Source organism: Notamacropus eugenii, chromosome 5 (assembly GCF_028372415.1).
Source record: "Notamacropus eugenii isolate mMacEug1 chromosome 5, mMacEug1.pri_v2, whole genome shotgun sequence".
Classification (NCBI taxonomy): Eukaryota; Metazoa; Chordata; class Mammalia; order Diprotodontia; family Macropodidae; genus Notamacropus; species Notamacropus eugenii.
The window spans coordinates 370,736,891-370,742,890 of NC_092876.1; the positions used below are offsets into that span (position 1 = coordinate 370,736,891).

The following is a 6,000-nucleotide window of genomic DNA, read 5'->3' on the forward strand; positions in this document are numbered from 1 at the left end:
TAATCACAAAATAAAGTGGAAAAAAGCAGCGCACTTCTTAAAAATCAAAGTGTATCTGCATTGCCCTGTATGATAGGAATTTGAAACCCAAAAAACCAAAATAAAACAAAAGAAATACTTTTCATTAAAAAACAAAATCATTATTTAAGATTTCCACTCTTTATTAAAATAGGAAATAAATTAGAAGAAATTACTTAAATTACAAAAGAAGGCAAAACATCTTTTAATTTGTTCATTTTCCACAGTAACGTTTTAGAGGATCCTGCTGAGTCCATTCTTAGAACAACCAACTTCAGAAATTCTCTCTCCTACACACCACGAAAATGCTGCTAAATGAAAGCAGAAATCAAATTCTTAGAGAACCTAAGATAATCTTTATTATCCAAATAAAAAACATGTTTTGCAATTCAGTAAATGCATTCATTGTGTATTATATTTAGTCACATTTGTATCTTATCTCCCTACTAAACTATAAGCTCAATAGAACCCTGGAAAAATCTTGCTTAAAAATCTGTATTGAACCCTAATACATGGGATAGTGTTTTGCACATAATAGGTTCTTTAAAATATTTGTTGAATTACTAGTTACATCACTAAACAAGGGGCACTATGCTGCATTCAAATACCAAAGTTTACCAAAATGATATTGTAATCATTTTTGACTGTACATATGGATTTATAATCAAGTCATGCTTTCATCACTCTAAAATGCCATTAATTAATGCAACACTGGCGATGTTAAAATCTACCCAATAATACTACCCAAAAGAAAATAATGGAGACAGACCCCAAAGTAACCAAAATGTTGAAAACTCAAATTATATTTGAATATGCTAAGGAAAATGTCAATTCAAAAAATATTTATTAAGTACCTACTTCAGGCAAGACTTATATTAGGCATTGGGGATACAACAATGAAAAATGACACATAGTCCCTGCCCCCCAGGAATCTACAATACAATGGAAGATGAAGATGAACCATGTATACAAATAGGAAAGAAGTGTTGTTTTTTGAGGGCAGAGGGGAGTTTCCAGGAAAGGGGCAGAATTCACAAGGATGAAAAAAGCAAGGGCTTTATTTTCTCTTCTCTTCAAATTCACACACTATGTTAATTAAATAAATATTTAGTTAATAAACTAAAAGCAAATTCAGCTTTTACTAAAAAGCTCTACAGTGAACCAGTAAACAACATTAAAATTATCACCAACTGTTATTTATTTCCAAAGAAGGGTAATGTCTCCTCTAAAAAAATAACTATTGGCCAATGGTAATCTTACAAAGATTTTTGGACATAATGATGAAGCTAAAGGAAGAGAAGCGGAGAGGAACACGGAATGGAATTTCCCCACATTCTATTTCATCCCACTTTCAAAAGGAAAATAATTTAAAGATGGCCATCATTAAAAGAAACTGCCATTATCCCAGAGAATATTTTTGGTTTAAAAAACACTTGATTTGCAAACTATATTATTTATGTAGGTGAGATCATGAAACACTGCACAGAACATATATCGATTAATTAACCCCAGGAAAATTCTAGTAATAGTAAAAGAATATGTATCCAGAAAACATAAATAAATTACAATTCAAAGGCGAGAGCTACAGGAAAGAAACTAACCTCAAAAACAGGTTAAATGCACCATATCAATCTAGTATAAAAAACAAACAAGTTACCTGTAGGAAGCACTCCTGTCGATATCTTAAAGTGCTCTATATGGAATTTATCATTTCAAAGATGTTAAACCAAGAAAAGACGAGCTGGCACCCACTCTCCTCATCCTGTACCTCCTGTGGTGGCTTGTTCTAGCACTGTATGGTTAACTTCTGCCAGTATAGTTGTTTTTCTGAGTTTTCTTATTAAATACAGCTAAAGACACAGCTAAAGGATTCCTTTTTAAACTAGCTCTGCTTGCATGGAATAAAATGCTGAGCTCAAAGGATCTTAACAGTCCTGATTTTGTGCTGTTTTTTTTCACCCAGCCCCCCCACCCCCCAAATATCTTCTCAAATGTTCTCTTATGTGCACTTGTCAAAAGGAACCCCCACTGAGTGTCAAACCCGTAATGTCGCTGCAGCCTTCCACCCTCCCCGTTACGGGGGGCAGTGCGAGAGCCCGCTCCAACCTAAACGATCCTTATATCCCCGTATTAATGAAAATAATCTGTTGATTAAAATACAAAGAATGTGTTAAAGAGGACTGATCTGAGACTATTTAAGTACTAAAATACTGCTTCTACTTCATCGAACTAATGGGCAGAAATGCGAGGTCAAGTTTTTATAATAGCTCCAACATGTGCATTTTAACAACAAGGTGAACAGACACACTCACTTGTGAAGTCCCTTTTCATGCTACAATGTACAGGGTCTGTTTTTTGATCAAAGTGGTTTAGTAATTAAGCACTAATGACAGGAGCATGAAATAAGTTTAACTACGGTGGACGAACCAATGTGATTTTTTTCCCCGTAATACCCACACACCCACACACCCACCCACCACCTCCGGAACAAGGAAAGAAATGCAAAACATTTCATTCCCATTAGGTACAAGGAATGGGGTTTATCTTCGGCGGTTCCAGAAATCAACTTCACACCTGAAAACTTGTGAAGCAAACAGAACAAGGGGCGGCCGGAGCAGCCGGAGTCATCCCCCAAGCCCACAAAGTCAAGGTCAGCAAAGTCACCGCCTCGCTACGGCACCCGCGGCCCGGCACCCGTGGCCCGGCACCCGCGGCCACCCCCCGCACCTCCAGATTCCGATCTTCCCGGACTCACGTCTGCAAGGCTCGGGAAGGTGGGCGAGCATCACGAAGAGGGCGCCCGAGGCAGAGGTGACAGCCCTCTCCCCGCCCTCCATCTCCTTGGGGCAACCCGCAGGAGAGGTTTTTCCGAGGAAAGCCCAGGGTGGAGGGGGGAACTTCACTAGCTAAGGAGGAAGCTCCTATAAGGAAGGGGGCTGGAGGTGGGGATGGGGTGGGGGAGGCGAGAGAGAAAGACGCGCGCACACAGGCGCGCGCGCGCCCCCGAGCCACCCCACAGAGGAAGGCGCAGCCTCCACTGCTGGAGCCGACCCCGATGCGCGTCATGGGGGGAAGAGGGGGGGCTAGACTGAGCCGCCCCCTACCCAGTCAAAAAAAAAGGAAAGAACCTCTCCCCTCCAGGCTCTCCCGGGAAGCCCCCCGACGAGTGGGGAGGTAGGAAGAGGAGGAAGGGGGAGGGGGCAGGGGCAGCCCCTCTCCCAGTGACACCCCCATCCTTTTACTCCCTCTAGAGAGGGCCAGGGCAGCCTCGACGCCCCTGTCGGATGTCCGCCGCCCACCCTCCTACCACACGCTGAAGGGACCCAGCGGTCCTTCTCCCCCCGTGGGAGGGCCGAGGTCCAGAGAAAGGAAGACGGCGGGACTCACCCCACTCTTTCCCGGCTCTAAGCGGGGAATCCCACCGCGACTGCCGCCGCAGCCGTGGCTGTTTTCTGTACCCCAGTGGCAGTGGCAACTAATCGAATCCTCCGGCCCCGCCCTCCCGACGGGCGAACGCGCAGCCGAACCTGCTTCCCATCCGAGCGAAGGCGACTCGGACTGCCTCGGCCAATGGGGAGGCTGCTCTGGCCTGGACCAGGTCCTCCAAGTCCCGCCCCCGGCAAGGCCCCGCCCCTCCCGCTTCACGGAGAACCTATGCGGGGGAGTGGTTCCCTTTTCCTGTCTCCCTACTTTTGTCTCTCTTAGATTTCTCTGTCTCTCTCCCTGTCCTTGTCTTTCACTTTGTGATACTGCCGCCCCCAGGACCCGAATGTTTTTTTTCCATCTTATACACACACGTTTTCTCTTTGTCACACACACACACACACACACACACACACACACACACACACACACACACACACACACACACACACGCACACACACGCACACACGACCCACGGCGGGGACGCGCTTGCGCGCTCTCGCGGCGTCGCCGCTCTAGCTAGGTTTGGTTGACTCGTCAGTCCCCAGCAACCAGGGCTGGAAGGATGGGAGGGGGCGGTGCCGGGCTGCTGCCTGACAGGAGAAAGGAGGGAGGGGGGGACCAACTGGAGGAGAGAGGAGAGGATTGGCAGCCCGAAAGAGCGTGACTGGGAAAGAGGCAGTGGCACAAACTATGGGAGAGGGAGGAGGGGAGAGGCCGGGTACCCCGCCAGTCACTGCAGAAAGGAGGGGAAATCATACCTGTACAGAGCTCTCCCAGCTTCCACCCGGAGCTGGGGACACATGCACTGCACGAAGGGGTGGTGGAGGCAGAGACAGGAGAGCTCTCAGAGAGCGCATCTGGATGTAAAGTGGATTAGGGGGTAAAAAAGGAGGAAAAGGAACCTTGAACCTCTGCAAGGTGAAGAATATCATAAAGGGTGGGGACTGCCTTGTCCCTGCCGCTGTCCAGCTGTTGCAAGCTCGGGAACACACACACACGCCCTATCCATCACTCTGACATCCTGTTCTCTGAACTGGGAACAAACAGCTGGATGGCTTGGGAATACCATCCGTGCACACGCTGCTGCTGCTGCTGCTGCTGCACTGTGCCCCAGTTCTGGAAAAAGCACAGCCCCCTCAAGCTGCAGATTCCCATTCTGGCAGCGAGGCGATGAAGTCATCGCAAACCTACAAGAGACTCGTGTACAACTCCATCAAGATTTACCTTTTTTTAACTAAAATTAAACGCCATGAAAGATTATCCATGTTCAGTGGCCACTGTGCAAATGACAAGAATGTCACTTGCTTTAAATACTATTTAAAATTGCAAAATAAATGTGGGTCCTAAAGCGAGGTGGGAGGGGAGAGCGCTTAGGGGATTCCTCTTTTCAAAAAAGGTCTCGACGCTGAGACTGCGATCGGGTCACTGCCGCCGCTAAACCAAAATGTGCAGCGCTGTCCTGGCAAACAGAAGTGGCAGGCGACGATAAATGTTGGGTGCACTGAACTTGCCTAAGGGAATTGAAAACTATCTTACCGGTATTTGTCTTTGACTGGAAATACCGGATTTGGCATCACCATAGCTCAAGCTAGGGCAGCGTTTTCCACGGAGTTGAGTAACCTACAGCGACAGGGAGATACGGGCCCTAAAGCTAACCCTGTGGGGAGCGGGCCGAGCGGACAGAACCGGGGAGCGCCGGGCCCCGCCGGGGCAATATAGCTGCGGTGTGCTAGGGCGAGGAAGGGGAGCCAAGGTGCCGGGGCTTCATCTCCATCTCCCTGTTGTAACTCCTGCTACAGGAACTATGGCCATGCTTCTGTGGGATCGAAATGCGGATAATTACCTCTGAGCAAGACGGCGAAAATTCGAAACGTCTGAGTTATTTCTGTCTCAGCAGGAAGATAAGCTACGTGTCATATAGCTTTGTTGGCTTAAATTATACATAACGTGTCGTCTCCAGCATCCAGAGGTGACTTACCATTAGTGGGATAAACAACATCGAGTTGTTTTTCCAATGATGGTGAAGAGAGGGATTGAGCCACCAGTAATTCAACCCGTTTCTGACTGTGAGCAAGGTGCTTATTCTCTAGATCACTAGCTCCCTCTGAATTAGGCAGCATTTCTTTGTGGAGCTGGAACCCTGTCGTTGGCCTCGTCCGCGCTGTGTTCTGCAACACTGATGCCGACACCAGATCTGTCACCCTGATGTGTCTCCTATTCCGAGACTCCACTAGATCGGGAAATCAAACATATGTGTCACATGGACGTCAATCTTGTCCTGATCTTTCTCCCTCTCCTAGGCTGGGCTTAGGCTCTACCCTCTATAATTTAAAGTCTTAAAGAGCTGGCTGGGAGAATTTGAAAGGTTAAGCAACTTATGACTGTTCTCACAGGCAGTATGTAACAGGACTTAGCTGCTCACCTGCTATGATGCCTCTCGTCTCACATGTCAGTAGTCCTAATAATAAATAGCCTTTCATTACCATCATCATCACCACCACCACCATCGTTGTTGTCAAAAAGTGTTTGTTATCTAAAATCCAAACTAAGGTGCA

At 46.9% G+C, this 6,000-nt stretch overlaps 1 protein-coding gene across 1 annotated transcript in view; it reads right to left on the reverse strand.

Moving 5' to 3' along the window:
• Window positions 1-3,577, reverse strand: part of CDKL5 (cyclin dependent kinase like 5) — a 254,855-nt gene extending 251,278 nt beyond the window's left edge. The window contains exon 1 of the mRNA XM_072614215.1: window positions 3,406-3,577. The gene's annotated coding sequence lies outside the window, so the exon portion shown is untranslated. The remainder of the gene's footprint in view (window positions 1-3,405) is intronic.
• Between the last annotated feature and the right edge of the window lie 2,423 nt (window positions 3,578-6,000).